At 42.2% G+C, this 14,977-nt stretch overlaps 1 long non-coding RNA gene across 1 annotated transcript; it reads left to right on the forward strand.

Moving 5' to 3' along the window:
• The first annotated feature begins 260 nt into the window (after positions 1 to 260).
• LOC134220727 (uncharacterized) lies at positions 261 to 14,696 on the forward strand. The gene is made up of 2 exons (XR_009982029.1): positions 261 to 683; positions 14,359 to 14,696. It is a non-coding gene; the product is annotated as an uncharacterized LOC134220727 (long non-coding RNA).
• Positions 14,697 to 14,977: the final 281 nt, after the last annotated feature.

Consider the following 14,977-nt stretch of genomic DNA (forward strand, 5'->3'; position numbering starts at 1 on the left):
TTGGATGTCTCTTCTCTGTGCTTCTGATAAGAGATCGCACGTTTTTCAAATGAAATTACAATTTCAATGCGTTCTTCAGCCCGACCATGAGAAAAAAAATCACAACAGCCCTTTATCGGCGCTTATCAAATACCCAAGAGTACGATTCGAATCCATCCAACAATTAAATTAGATTCCGTTGCATACATAGAACAAAGTCAACCATTGCACCATGAAACGCCTTTTGCCAGAAATCCCCTTTCCATCAGGGTGGTGGGGTTGCCGCACAAATACGCGAGTTCGATTTGTGTGGAAGGCGTGAATCACCTTCCAGAGTAGATTTATCGATAAAGTGCGCCTTTAGTCTTATCTAAGATATGCACGCTGTCGGTCCCAAAGTCGATGAACGACAACGGCGGTAACAGCAGCAGAAAACAGCAGAGTGGTGTGCGGCACGTCAGAGTCAATCACATTTGCCGCACCTCAAGCGTCGTCAGTCTCAAACAAGTTAGAGTGCAGGTGCGATAGTGATTGTGACACGATCCCGGGCAGTTAGTGACCAAGATTGAACCTGGTGTTGGGAATCGGATACCTGATTGGATTAGGAAGATCTCCGGGGGATCGCGGTAACCACTAGAAGCTACTCTCTACAGATTCTAACAGAAGTGCTAATCCAGTCAGGATGGGATGTTGCTGCAGCAATTGTGAGTATATGATATCGGATGGGAAAGTTCAATGCGTGGTGTGTTGTTTATCCAAATTTTCCACTCTATACCAGCTGACATGGGCTAAGTCGTTCAGTGATAAGAGCGGAACAGAATTCGACATATCCAACATTGAGTTGTTACTCGAGTTACATAAATTATAATTTTAGTCACGATTTTCAGATTTACAGTTGATTATTGTCGGAATGATTTGGATTCTTATGGATGATTAGCGTTCTGCGAAAACCCGTTGATGCATGACAAAACAACATTTTTACTAATAATTTCTGCATTCGATCAGGCATTCGATCTATACCTGCGTGCGAGGTGCTAATTCTTGATTATATAAGATTCTATGAATCCATTCCATTTGGTACAAACTTTACGATTCTAGTCGACTTTCTTGTTTTTCTCATGCACCAAGTTGTACTGAGAGGCTTCATGATCACAACAAGTGCGCGATTTACCAATCGGTTTATCTGTAGCTCTGCTACTTTAGTGTGCGATGCCGTCGCCACTATTTTTGACCGGCGCGTCGTTGCAAGTTTTTGAACCATGCCGCTGGTGAATTTCCAAGAATTCTGGTCGAATAGGACTTACTTCTTCTTGTATCCTTCTTCTTCATTCTGCCTTTTTCATTTTTCCTTGTTTCTTTTTCTTTTCCTTTTTTTTCGTTTCATATATTTTACTTTTATTCTTTTTTTTTAATCCTTTTTCATCCTTCACTTTTCTTCCTTCTTCTTTTTCTTAGCCCTTCTTTATTCCACCTTCTACTTTCTTCCACCTTCTACTTTCTTCCGTCTTCCCTCTTTCTTCTTCCTTCCTCCTGTTTTCTTCCTTCTTCTTTACTTCTTCCTTCTTTCTTCTTCTATCTTTTTTCTTCCTCCTTCTTCCTCCTACTTCCTCCTTCTTCTTTCTTCTCCGTTTTACCTTTTGTCCTTTTCGACTTTTTGCTCCTTTCGACGACCTTTCTGTCTCTATAGATGTTTTATCTTTTCGGCATTTTGTCCTTTTGACCTTTTGTTTTTCAAACCTTGGTCTTGGCGCGGGAAAATTTAGGGAGTTTTCACGGGAAATTCTCTGGAATTTTCACTAGAGATGATCCGGAATTTTCACGGAAAATTCTTCGGTATTTCCGCGGAAAACTGTTCAGAAGTTTTTTCAATCGTACAAGATTCGTCTGAATTCGTATGAATAACTCTTCAAAATTTCCACGAGGAATTTTCTGTTGTTTCCACTAAACTTTTTTAGAACTTCAACATTCAATTTTCAAATTTTTAAGGAAAGCTGTTTGCTTTTTCGAAATTTTTAACTAACTTGTTTGGATTTTTACAGGAAATTATTTGTTTTGACTATAACAAATATAACTATAACAAGGAAAGGGTTGTTTGACCGAAAATTGTTCGACGTAAAGACATTTCGGGCGAAATGGTTGTTAAATGAAAAACGATTTGATCGAAAATTTCATTTCGCCAAAGCGACAATCGACCGGAAAGTCCGTTGTCTCTAACATGTTTGGCCGAAATGTTCGTTTGACCGAATGAGCCATTAGGCCAAAAATGCCGTTTGATCGTAATGGTCGTTCGACAGAAAGGGTCATTTGGCCGAATAAATCATACACCAAATGGCCAGCCAGACAGCCGTTTCGATAACTTTTTTTCGCCTAAAGGACCATTTCGGCAAACGATATTTTCGGTCAAATGACCTTTTCGGCCAAACGACTTTTTCGGCCAAATGACCAGTTTGACTGAACGGCTACTGCTTCTGCTTCATACGCAGGAGGTCGGGGTTCAATCCCAGATCCGTTCCATTCTCCTACTTTGTATCTTTCTCTATATTTCTCATGTTATAGCAATCGCTAGAACTGGAAATGGACTTCCATACCGTTTCCATTACTATTCCTATACCTTTAACTTGAGTATTCTAACAGTGGGGCCCTCCTTAGCCGTGCGGTAAGACGCGCGGCTACAAAACAAGACCATGCTGAGGGTGGCTGGGTTCGATTCCCGATGCCGGTCTAGGCAATTTTCGGATTGGAAATTGTCTCGACTTCCCTGGGCATAAAAGTATCATCGTGCTAGCCTCATGATATACGAATGCAAAAATGGTAACCTGGCTTAGAAACCTCGCAGTAAATAACTGTGGAAGTGCTTAGTGAACACTAAGCTGCGAGGCGGCTCTGTCCCAGTGTGGGGATGTAATGCCAATAAGAAGAAGAAGAAGATTCTAACAGTAATCTGCTAGAATTGGAAATGAACTATAGAGCTCGTTTCCTACATCCAATAAGAAATTCCATCAGTTGCTTTCTCCTATCTATCACATTGGCAGCTCGTTAACCAAGACGGACCTCTGCCTCTCGAACCTACCCAACAAATTCCAACAAATTCCGCATGAGCTCTTGGCAAGTGCAGAGGTATATTCGGCTTGCAGTGGGCGAGTGATTGCATCATCATTTCCTCCCCCTTCCTTACATTGACTTGCATTCTGACGTAGCAGGCGCCAGTATGACCTAACAATGAGATCACCAGTACTTGTACATTGAAGATGTGAGCTAGTCCCAAGCAAAACATCTGTTGGTTCCCTGTTGAAACCAGCAGAGACCCAGGGAGTGGAATTTAGGTCCTAGACGAGGACCAACAAAGCCCCAAGCTGCTGGTCTAGAGCCACGGCAGCTTCCGGGGTGGGCACTCAAGGCCTTCTTTTATTATTCTCCCTGGTCCTCAGGGTCGTTTTAATTTTTTCAGTTTTGGTTTTTGGAGATAATTCCTTTTTGACGGTTTTATGTTGTTGTGGTGAAAAGGCGGACAATTACAAAGTGGACTTTGACAACGGAAAACAAGATTTCTTTTAACTTAATCTTAAAGGACAGCTGTGGTTCGGAGGGCCATACAAACTTCGATAAAATAAATGCTTTTTTTTTCGTTTTATTTAAAGACTAAAGAGTGTGTAGGGGGAGGGAGGGGGTATTAACAAGGTGAGCTCACCGGTACGTTGCGGCCGTTTCTGCTGCTGCTGATACATGCGATGCTTTCCCGATGAGGTTCTGCATGCTTAGTCTCTCTTTCTCTCTGTCACAATTCTTCTCCCGTTGTCTTCACAGAGTTCACAATATTGTCGGTTAGGTCGAAATAGCGTAGGCCATTGCTCTATGTCCGGGGAATGGTACACACGCGCGAAATGTTCCAATGGTCCATCGAGCGAGCCGGCACCTTTATTGAGCAGGACAACTACAGATTCGACGAAACACAATTGTTCTTTGTATAATATGTCCGCTCGTCCACTTTTCACTGTAATTCATTTCCACACCACGGGCTCGCTTGGTATTGTTGCATGATTATGATTACCACGAGACTAACGCGACTAGAACTTACTTTAAACTTTTGGTGCATTTTTTCTAGCCGTTGTGGTGTATCTCGTTGGCAATCCATGCTATTTAAATTGATTTAGTTTTTTAAGATTCTAAAGTGTTTTAACTGTGGATTTAGTTGATAGTTTTCTTTAGGTAGTTTTTTAGGCTAAATCTACACAGGAACTGTGGCAGTTAATTGTCCATTAACACACCAACCGACATTGTCTTCACTCCTCCGGACGGTTCAAATTCTGCAACAACCCCTCTCTCTCGTTCATCCTTTTCTTTTATATCTTTCTACGCTTCCTAGAATATTCTAGAAAGTTTCTCTCCGATCTTCTCACGACAATGGTTCTTCAAGGTTCTTCAGGTTCAGGATTTCTCTCTATAACGATGTCTTACACGCTAAACAAATAATAATTATTTTTAGGTAGGTGTCAAACTAATAATATTTAAATTCCGATTGTTGGCTACATGCAAAGCCTTTACAATCCTAACCGGACACTTGTTTTCCTTTTTCTTATTTCTTGTGAATAAATTTTTAGATAAAGATTCAAATAACGCATCTCAATAAATTATTAAATAAATAGAATAATAATAAATAATGAATTAATAAATAAATAAACTATCTCAATAAATAGGAAATAAATAAATAATGCATCTGAATAAATAGTTCAATAAATAGATAAATAAATGTATAAATAAATAAGTAAATAAATAAAGCATCTAAATAAATAAAGAAAATCTACAATCGGAATACATAACAAAAATAAATAAATAATAAATAAAGACACCTTAAGCTACTAAGGGTCTGTCTCATTTAGAGAATTAAACTTAAAAATGACAGTTCGAAAATTAAAAAATCACCCCGTTATAAGAATGGCTGGTGCTACCCTGAGACGAGACCTGCAAAGACGCTGCTTCTTTTCTCTTGTTTTGACACTTGTTCTTCTTTTCATCACAGTTGACCATCGAGTTTCAACTGTTTACTTGACTGTTTCACCTAAGCCCCAGGTGGACCCTTCTGAGCACAATAAAAGTGTATCCAATTCACGAAATATGTTAATTCATTTTCATAAGGATTTTTATACCGGGAACAAAACACAGGTTTATTACTGATTATTAACAAGCTAAACGGAAGGTTTGGAATACTCGTTAAAGTAAAGTCCTGGTAAAGCAAAAATGATGTGGAATATTTTATTTGGGATACCAATACTTTCACTCAAAAAGCTGCTGGTTGCACCTGACAGTTCGTGACAGCAGTTGACTGGCAGCAGCTGAAGTTACATTTTTTCCTCTTTGCAGGTCTCGTCTCAGGTGCTACCCAGCAATTCCAATAGGACATCGATGGAAAATGAGTCGATATCTGTCAAAAGTAATCTTGCTCTGCTAGCAGGGTTATTCGATAATTATTGAAATGTCCCTTTTAAGTTTAATTTCAGTTTAATTATCCAATTGAGACAGACCCTAAGCGTAAAATAAACATCATAATCAAACACAAAAATGTGGAAACAGACGATTATTATACACTTAGACATTTAAATTAGAAATATAAACATACAATTTGAATAAAAAAAAATAACAATAAATATTCTCCGAACCGTCAGCTGGCCTTTCCAACACATAACAACATTGTTACCAAAAACGGTTAGTAACACTGTGCAAGAACAGCTGATCTGGTCATAATGGAGTAGCAACTACGAGCAGTCAATCAAGCTCAAGCTCAAGCTCAAATGACCAGTTTAACTGAACGACATTTTCGACCGCATGTCCATTTCAGCTAAATGACATTTTCGGCTGGATGGTTTTGGTCAAATGGTTTATTCGGCCAAAAATCTTTCGGCTAAATGGGCCTTCCCATCCCGTCGTTTGGTTGAAAGTCATTCAGCGAAAAGCCATGTGATCGAATGCCGTTTGGCCGAATTACATGGTGATCCGAATTTCATTTGGCAGAGTTGAACGCTAGTACGAAACGGTTCGAAAATGGTTTGGCCGAAAATGTTATTTGGCCAAAAGTGACATACAGCCGAAAGGGGCATTCGGTCGAGCTCGTAATCGCCACATTACCACAAAGTTGTTTGCTCTAGCAGGCCTTCAACTGCCGTTTGGCCGAAATAATCGTTTGGCCAAAAATGCAGTTTTGCCGAATAGATCATTTAGCCGAAAATACCGTTTATTTGAAATAGTCGTTTGATAGAAAGAGCCATTGGCCCGAAAATGACTTTTCTGCAAAACAGGGATGTTTTCAGCCAAAGGAACTGTTCAGCTGATCAACATTTTCGACCAATGTACCTTTCAGTCAAATAACATTTTCGGCGAAATAACTTCAGGCTAGATGGACTTCGGCTAAATGGTTTTTCGGTCGAATGACATATTTGGCCAAACAACATTTGGCTTTCTCCAGGAATTCCTCCGGAAGTTCCCCCGGAAGCTCCTCCGGAAGTTCCTCCGGAAGTTCCTCCGGAAGCTCCTCCGGAAGCTCCTCCGGAAGTTCCTCCAGGAATTCCTTCGGAAGATCCTCCAGGAATTTCTTCGGAAGTTCCTCCAGGAATTCCTTCGGAAGTTCCTCCAGGAATTCCTTCGGAAGTTCCTCCAGGAATTACTTTGGAAGTTCCTCCAGGAATTCCTTCGGAAGATCCTCCAGGAATTCCTTCGGAAGATCCTCCAGGAATTCCTTCGGAAGTTCCTCCAGGAATTCCTTCGGAAGTTCCTCCAGGAACTCCTTCGGAAGTTCCTCCAGGAACTCCTTCGGAAGTTCCTCCAGGAATTCATTCGGAAGTTCCTCCAGGAATTCCTTCGGAAGTTCCTCCAGGAATTCCTTCGGAAGTTCCTCCAGGAATTCCTTCGGAAGTTCCTCCAGGAATTCCTTCGGAAGTTCCTCCAGGAATTCCTTCGGAAGTTCCTTTAGGAATCTAATTGAATTAGTTCTTTCTATATACAAATTTGATCAAAATATATTTATTTTTAGCTTCTCATATAAGTAATCCACAAGTTGACTGGAAAATACCAAAATTAAGATGATTTTTTCTCAACGTGAAAACAAAACTCTATGCGCCCAACTTAGTGTCACCAAGTTGGAAAATCAAATATGTAAATTTGTTTGGCTTGATAGCAGTTCACAAGGGAGAACTAGCAATACATCGAACGTTGCTCTTTTATGTCAATGTGGATACCAAACCTCAACAAGGAAGAAAAGTTTATTGATTTTGTCAGCATGCAGGTGATGATGTTACCAATATGTGGCACGTTACAAGCTACTGATTCTTTCCATTGGCGTTGCAATGAGATGAACTTGACAAAAGTGCGACATTGTTTAGTTTATAGCTTTTAAGCATATAAGGTTTGGCATTCGATAGAACACAGATTTTGAGATGTTTTGACCATTGGAGACCTATTGAAATATAAAATATGTGAGTTTTTGAAGGTTGAACGAGGGTTTATTCTTCGATGTTTTTTTGGATTTACATATAAATTGACTCGGATACTCTCAAGCAATTTGCAATATGCATTGGAATAATTAATTATTAGAGGTAAACTATAAAAAAATTTAATTCTTTGTTAATATCAAAAAACTCCTCTGGATGTTCCTGGAGAAACCGCCAGAAGAGTTCCTGGGCAAACTTCCGGCAGAGCTTCTTGGAGAAACTTCCCGAGGAGTTCCTGGGGAAACTTTTTGAGGAGTTCCTGGTGGAAATTTCTGAGGAGTTCCTGGAGGCACTTCCTAAGGAGTTCTTGGGGATAGTTCCTGTGGAGTTCCTGGAGGAACCTCCTGAGAACTTCCTGGAGGAACTTTCGGAGGACTTCCTGGAGGAATCTCCGGACGACGGAATACCGCAGGACCGGAGGACGAATACCGAAGGAATTCCTGGATGAACTTCCGAAGGAATTCCTGGAAGAACTTCCGGAAGAATTCCCGGAGGAACTTCCGAAGGAATTCCTGGAGGAACTTCCGATGGAATTCCTGGAGGAACTTTCGAAGGAATTCCTGGAGGAACTTCCGAAGGAAATCTTGGAGAAACTTCCGAAGGAATTCCTGGAGGAACTTCCTAAGAAATTCCTGGAAGAACTTCCGAAGGAATTCCTGGAGGAACTTCCGAAGGAATTCCTGGAGGAACTTCCGAAGGAATTCCTGAAAGAACTTCCGAAGGAATTCCTGGAGGAATTTCCGAAGGAATTTCTGGAGGAACTTCCGAAGGAATTTCTGGAGGAACATCCGAAGGAATTTTTGGAGGAACTTCCGAAGGAATTTCTGGAAGAACTTCCGAAGGAATTCCTGGAGGAACTTCCGAAAAAAAATCTAAGGGAACTTCCGAAGGAATTCCTGGAGTAACTTCCGCTGGAATTCCTGGACGAACTTCCGCAGGAATTCCTGGAGGAACTTCCGAAGGAATTCCTAGAGGAACTTCCGAAGGAATTCCTGGAGGAACTTCCGAAGGAATTCCTGGAGGAACTTCCGGAGGAATTCCTGGAGGAACTTCCGGAGGAATTCCTGGAGGAACTTCCGAAGGAATTCCTGGAGGAACTTCCGAAGGAATTCCTGGAGGAACTTCCGAAGGAATTCCTGGAGGAACTTCCGAAGGAATTCCTGGAGGAACTTCCGAAGGAATTCCTGGAGGAACTTCGAAGGAATTCCTGGAGGAACTTCGAAGGAATTCCTGGAGGAACTTCGAAGGAATTCCTGGAGGAACTTCCGAAGAAATCCTGGATGAACTTTCGGAGGAATTCCTGGAGGATTTTCGAAGGAATTCTTGGAGGAACTTTCGAAAAAATTCTGAAGGAACTTCCGAAGGAATTCCTGGAGGAACTTCGAAGGAATTCCTGGAGGAACTTCCGAAGGAATTCCTGGAGGAACTTCCGAAGGAATTCCTGGAGGAACTTCGAAGGAATTCCTGGAGGAACTTCCGAAGGAATTCCTGGAGGAACTTCCGAAGGAATTCCTGGAGGAACTTCGAAGGAATTCCTGGAGGAACTTCGAAGGAATTCCTGGAGGAACTTCGAAGGAACTCCTGGAGGAACTTTCGAAGGATTTCCTGGAGGAACTTCGAAGGAATTTCTGGAGGAACTTCCGGAGGAATTTCTGGATGAGCTGCCGGAGGAATTCCTGGAGGATTTTCGAAGGAATTCTTGGAGGAACTTCGAAAAAAATTCTGAAGGAACTTCGAAGGAATTCCTGGAGTAACCTTCGAAGGAATTCCTGGAGGAACTTCCGAAGGAATTCCTGGAGGAACTTCCGAAGGAATTCCTGGAGGAACTTCGAAGGAATTCCTGGAGGAACTTCGAAGAAATTCCTGGATGAACTTCCGAAGGAATTCCTGGAGGAACTTCCGAAGGAATTCCTGGAGGAACTTCCGAAGGAATTCCTGGAGGAACTTCCGAAGGAATTCCTGGAGGAACTTCCGAAGGAATTCCTGGAGGAACTTCCGAAGGAATTCCTGGAGGAACTTCCGAAGGAATTCCTGGAGGAACTTCCGAAGGAATTCCTGGAGGATTTTCCGAAGGAATTCTTGGAGGAACTTCCGAAAAAAAATTCTGAAGGAACTTCCGAAGGAATTCCTGGAGGAACTTCCGAAGGAATTCCTGGAGGAACTTCCGAAGGAATTCCTGGAGGAACTTCCTCCAGGAATTCCTTCGGAAGTTCCTCCAGGAATTCCTTCGGAAGTTCCTCCAGGAATTCTTTCGGAAGTTCCTCCAGGAATTCCTTCGGAAGTTCCTCCAGGAATTCCTTCGGAAGTTCCTCCAGGAATTCCTTCGGAAGTTACTCCAGGAATTCCTTCGGAAGTTCCTTTAGAATTTTTTTCGGAGGTTCTTTAGAATTTTTTACGGAAGTTCCTCCAAGAATTCCTTCGGAAAATCCTCCAGGAATTCCTTCGGAAGTTCCTCCAGGAATTCCTTCGGAAGTTCCTCCAGGAATTCCTTCCGAAGTTCCTCTAGGAATTCTTTCGGATGTTCCTCTAGGAATTCCTTCGGAAGTTCCTTTAGGAATTCCTACGGAAGATCCCCCAGGAATTCCTTCGGAAGTTCCTTCGGAAATTCCTTCGGAAGTTCCTCCAGAAATTCCTTCGGAAGTTCCTCCAGAAATTCCTTCGGAAGTTCCTTCAGGAAATCCTTCGGAAGTTCCTCCAGAAATTCCTTCGGAAGTTCCTCCAGAAATTCCTTCGGAAGTTCCTTCAAAAATTCCTTCGGAAGTTCCTCCAGAAATTCCTTCGGAAGTTCCTCCAGAAATTCCTTCGGAAGTTCCTCCAGAAATTCCTTCGGAAGTTCCTCCAGAAATTCCTTCGGAAATTCCTCCAGGATTTCCTTCGGAAGTTCCTTCAGGAATTCCTTCGGAAGTTCCTCCAGGAATTCCTTCGGAAGTTCCTCCAGGAATTCCTTCGGAAGTTCCTCCAGGAATTCCTTCGGAAGTTCCTCCAGGAATTTCTTCGGAAGTTCCTCCAGGAATTCCTTCGAGAGTTCCTCCAGGAATTCCTTCGGAAGTTCCTCCAGGAATTCCTTCGGAAGTTCCTCCAGGAATTCCTTCGGAAGTTCCTCCAGGAATTCCTTCGGAAGTTCCTCCAGGAATTCCTTCGGAAGTTCCTCCAGGAATTCCTTCGGAAGTTCCTCCAGGAATTCCTTCGGAAGTTCCTCCAGGAATTCCTTCGGAAGTTCCTCCAGGAATTCCTTCGGAAGTTCCTCCAGGAATTCCTTCGGAAGTTCCTCTAGGAATTCCTTCGGAAGTTCCTCTAGGAATTCCTTCGGAAGTTCCTCTAGGAATTCCTTCGGAAGTTCCTCCAGGAATTCCTTCGGAAGTTCCTCCAGGAATTCCTTCGGAAGTTCCTCCAGGAATTCCTTCGGAAGTTCCTCCAGGAATTCCTTCGGAAGTTCCTCCAGGAATTCCTTCAGAATTTTTCCAGGAATTCCTTCGGAAGTTCCTCCAGGAATTCCTTCGGAGTTCCTCCAGGAATTCCTTCGGAAGTTCCTCCAGGAATTCCTTCGAAGTTCCTCCAGGAATTCCTTCGGAAGTTCCTCCAGGAATTCCTTCGGAAGTTCCTCCAGGAATTCCTTCGGAAGTTCCTCCAGGAATTCCTTCGGCAGTTCTTCCAGAAATTCCTTCGGCAGTTCTTCCACAAATTCCTTCGGCAGTTCTTCCAGCAATTCCTTCGGCAGTTCTTCCAGGAATTTCTTCGGAAGTTCCTCCAGGAATTCCTTCGGAAGTTCCTCCAGGAATTCCTTTGGAAGTTCCTCCAGGAATTCCTTTGGAAGTTCCTCCAGGAATTCCTTCGGAAGTTCCTCCAGGAATTCCTTCGGAAGTTCCTCCAGGAATTCCTTCGGAAGTTCCTCCAGGAATTCCTTCGGTAGTTCCTCCAGGAATTCCTTCGGAAGTTCCTCCAGGAATTCCTTCGGAAGTTCCTCCAGGAATTCCTTCGGAAGTTCCTCCAGGAATTCCTTCGGAAGTTCCTCCAGGAATTCCTTCGGAAGTTCCTCCAGGAATTCCTTCGGAAGTTCCTCCAGGAATTCCTTCGGAAGTTCCTCTAGGAATTCCTTCGGATGTTCCTCCAGGAATTCCTTCGGAAGTTCCTCCAGGAATTACTTCGGAAGTTCCTCCAGGAATTACTTCGGAAGTTCCTCCAGGAATTACTTCGGAAGTTCCTCCAGGAATTACTTCGGAAGTTCCTCCAGGAATTCCTTCGGAAGTTCCTCCAGGAATTCCTTCGGAAGTTCCTCCAGGAATTCCTTCGGAAGTTCCTCCAGGAATTCCTTCGGAAGTTCCTCCAGGAATTCCTTCGGAAGTTCGTCCAGGAATTCCTGCGGAAGTTACTCCAGGAATTCCTTCGGAAGTTCCCTTAGATTTTTTTTCGGAAGTTCCTCCAGGAATTCCTTCGGAAGTTCTTCCAGAAATTCCTTCGGAAGTTCCTCCAAAAATTCCTTCGGATGTTCCTTCAGAAATTCCTTCGGATGTTCCTCCAGAAATTCCTTCGGAAGTTCCTCCAGAAATTCCTTCGGAAATTCCTCCAGGAATTCCTTCGGAAGTTCTTTCAGGAATTCCTTCGGAAGTTCCTCCAGGAATTCCTTCGGAAGTTCCTCCAGGAATTCCTTCGGAAGTTCTTCCAGGAATTCCTTAGGAAGTTCCTCCAGGAATTCCTTCGGAAGTTTCTCCAAGATTTCCTTCGGAAGTTCCTCCAGGAATTCCTTCGAAAGTTCCTCCAGGAATTCCATCGGAAGTTCCTCCAGGAATTCCTTCGGAAGTTCCTCCGGGAATTCTTCCGGAAGTTCTTCCAGGAATTCCTTCGGAAGTTCATCCAGGAATTCCTTCGGTATTCGTCCTCCGGTCCTGCGGTATTCCGTCGTCCGGAGATTCCTCCAGGAAGTCCTCCGAAAGTTCCTCCAGGAAGTTCTCAGGAGGTTCCTCCAGGAACTCCACAAGAGCTATCCCCAAGAACTCCTTAGGAAGTGCCTCCAGGAAATCCTCAAAAATTTCCTCCAGGAACTCCTCGGGAAGTTTCTCCAAGAAGCTCTGCCGGAAGTTTGCCCAGGAACTCTTCTGGCGGTTTCTCCATGAACATCCAGAGGAGTTTTTTGATATTATCAAAGAATTAAAATTTTTAATAGTTTACCTCTAATAATTAATTATTTCAATGCATATTGCAAATTGCTGGAGAGTATCCGAGTCAATTTATATGTAAATCCAAAAAAACATCGAAGAATAAACCCTCGTTCAACCTTCAAAAACTCACATATTTTATATTTCAATAGGTCTCCAATGGTCAAAACATCTCAAAATCTGTGTTCTATCGAATGCCAAACCTTATATGCTTAAAAGCTATAAACTAAACAATGTCGCACTTCTGTCGAGTTCATCTCATTGCAACGCCAATGGAAAGAATTAGTAGCTTGTAACGTGCCACATATTGGTAACATCATCACCTGCATGCTGACAAAATCAATAAACTTTTCTTCCTTGTTGAGGTTTGGTATCCACATTGACATAAAAGAGCAACGTTCGATGTTTTGCTAGTTCTCCCTTGTGAACTTCTATCAAGCCAAACAAATTTACATATTTGATTTTCCAACTTGGTGACACTAAGTTGGGCACATAGAGTTTTGTTTTCACGTTGAGAAAAAATCATCTTAATTTTGGTATTTTCCAGTCAACTTGTGGATTACTTATATGAGAAGCTAAAAATAAATATATTTTGATCAAATTTGTATATAGAAAGAACTAATTCAATTAGAATCTTTTCCAGCCGTGTAGGAAATATATCGTAAGAGTCGTCAGATAGGGGTTCATTTTAACTCTCTATCTGACATAGTGCACAGATTTCTGTTCATCGAGTCAAGTCGGATTGCAGGCGATAGCTGGTCTCAGAAAGCCTGGAAATATTCAATATTTGCATGCTAATGAAATTAAATGCAATCTCTTTTGCGTCCTGTCAGTTTTCTGCTATCTATGGAAAATTAGTTTGATAATCTTCCTGTTTTCAGTTGCTTTAAAATTTAATAGGTGGTGTTTTATACTGATGCCAAAAATAGATGGAAATTGAAAATAAAATGTAGAACGCTCGGTGCAAGTTTTCTTATTCCAATGAATTCCATCGACCATCATAATGCTTCGGTTGAGCAATTCAGTTGAATTGAAAGTCTAAACACTTGAAATGATAAAAATGTTGAGCTACTTTAAGTTCTGGCAAGTCAGATGATTCTACGACATTGGTTGACTCACCTGCCTAATCTATACATTTAGCATAGGTTATCTAAATTCGAATGAGTTTATGAGGCACAGTCATTTTCTTTACTTATATTAAAATAATCATACAACGTAATAACGGGCATACATTCAAAGTCAGAGCTATTCTGCGGAGCTTTGGAAAAATTTGAAGGTCTTCTTCTTTTACCTATTCCGCTTTTCCAGCAATCGATATCGCTCCGAAAGCAACAAGTAATTCATTGTCGCTGTAAGATTTTTTTAAGGCATTTTTTTTTGCTCATAAGGGTTTGTTGTAATGATGGAATGGTTTCCCGACGATAGAGGCAAAATAAATATTGTACATGCATTGTTAGGGCACAAGCGTTGTATAAGCACAGTATCTTCACTTGACATAACGACGAGTTAGTATTCGTTTGGACATTTATTTCAAAGAGAAAATACATTTCATTCGTGGGACACCCACAGACCCAATGAAACGATTAACCGGTTTACTTTATCCCTATGGCGTTTTATAACCCGATTCATTGAAAATGGCATCAAGCACACTCATTAACACAATTTCATCCCAATCCTTCCCATCCAGACGCACAATTTATCGATTCCCAATCTCATCCCTGCCCATTTTTTTTCTGTCTTCCCTGCAGCGGACTCGCAGGATATTACGCCGGTGCCACCGAGGCCGGGTCTACCCGAGGATGCCCCGGTCGCAACGCCGTACGGGCTGAGCGATAACAGCGGGGGCGACCAGGACCCCACCGGGTACAATGTGAACGGATGATGAAGATGACACCGGTGCGGGTAGCTCCGATGAGTTACGCCAGCAGCCGCCACGTGGATATTTACCAACACGCGGCAGTGGACATTGTCGACCTGAATTGATTCGGAAGGGGGAGGGGTGGGTGAAAAATGTAATTTATTTATACTATAAACAACAAAACGCTAGAAAACGTGATGGAAGTTGTTGACAGTTTTCGAAGTTGAATTCGATATGTTAGCGCGTGAACGTTATTTATGGGAAAAGAAAGCCTGATTGGAAACATGAGTTGACGTTTATCGGCGGTAGAGTGAGTGCGTTTCGTATTCGAGAGGATGATGACCCTTCTTCATTCGGCAGGAAATTAAATGATTTTTCAAATTTTGTTAAAATTCTTCCAGCATGACGACAATGTTCAATGGTTCCTAGCAGTTATCTTCATTTCGCTCCTGCCTTAGATACACGTCACCATCTACAGAGTCGAATTATTATTATATGTCTGATGCAAT

The sequence above is a fragment of the Armigeres subalbatus genome, chromosome 3, assembly GCF_024139115.2.
Source record: "Armigeres subalbatus isolate Guangzhou_Male chromosome 3, GZ_Asu_2, whole genome shotgun sequence".
Lineage (NCBI taxonomy): Eukaryota > Metazoa > Arthropoda > Insecta > Diptera > Culicidae > Armigeres > Armigeres subalbatus.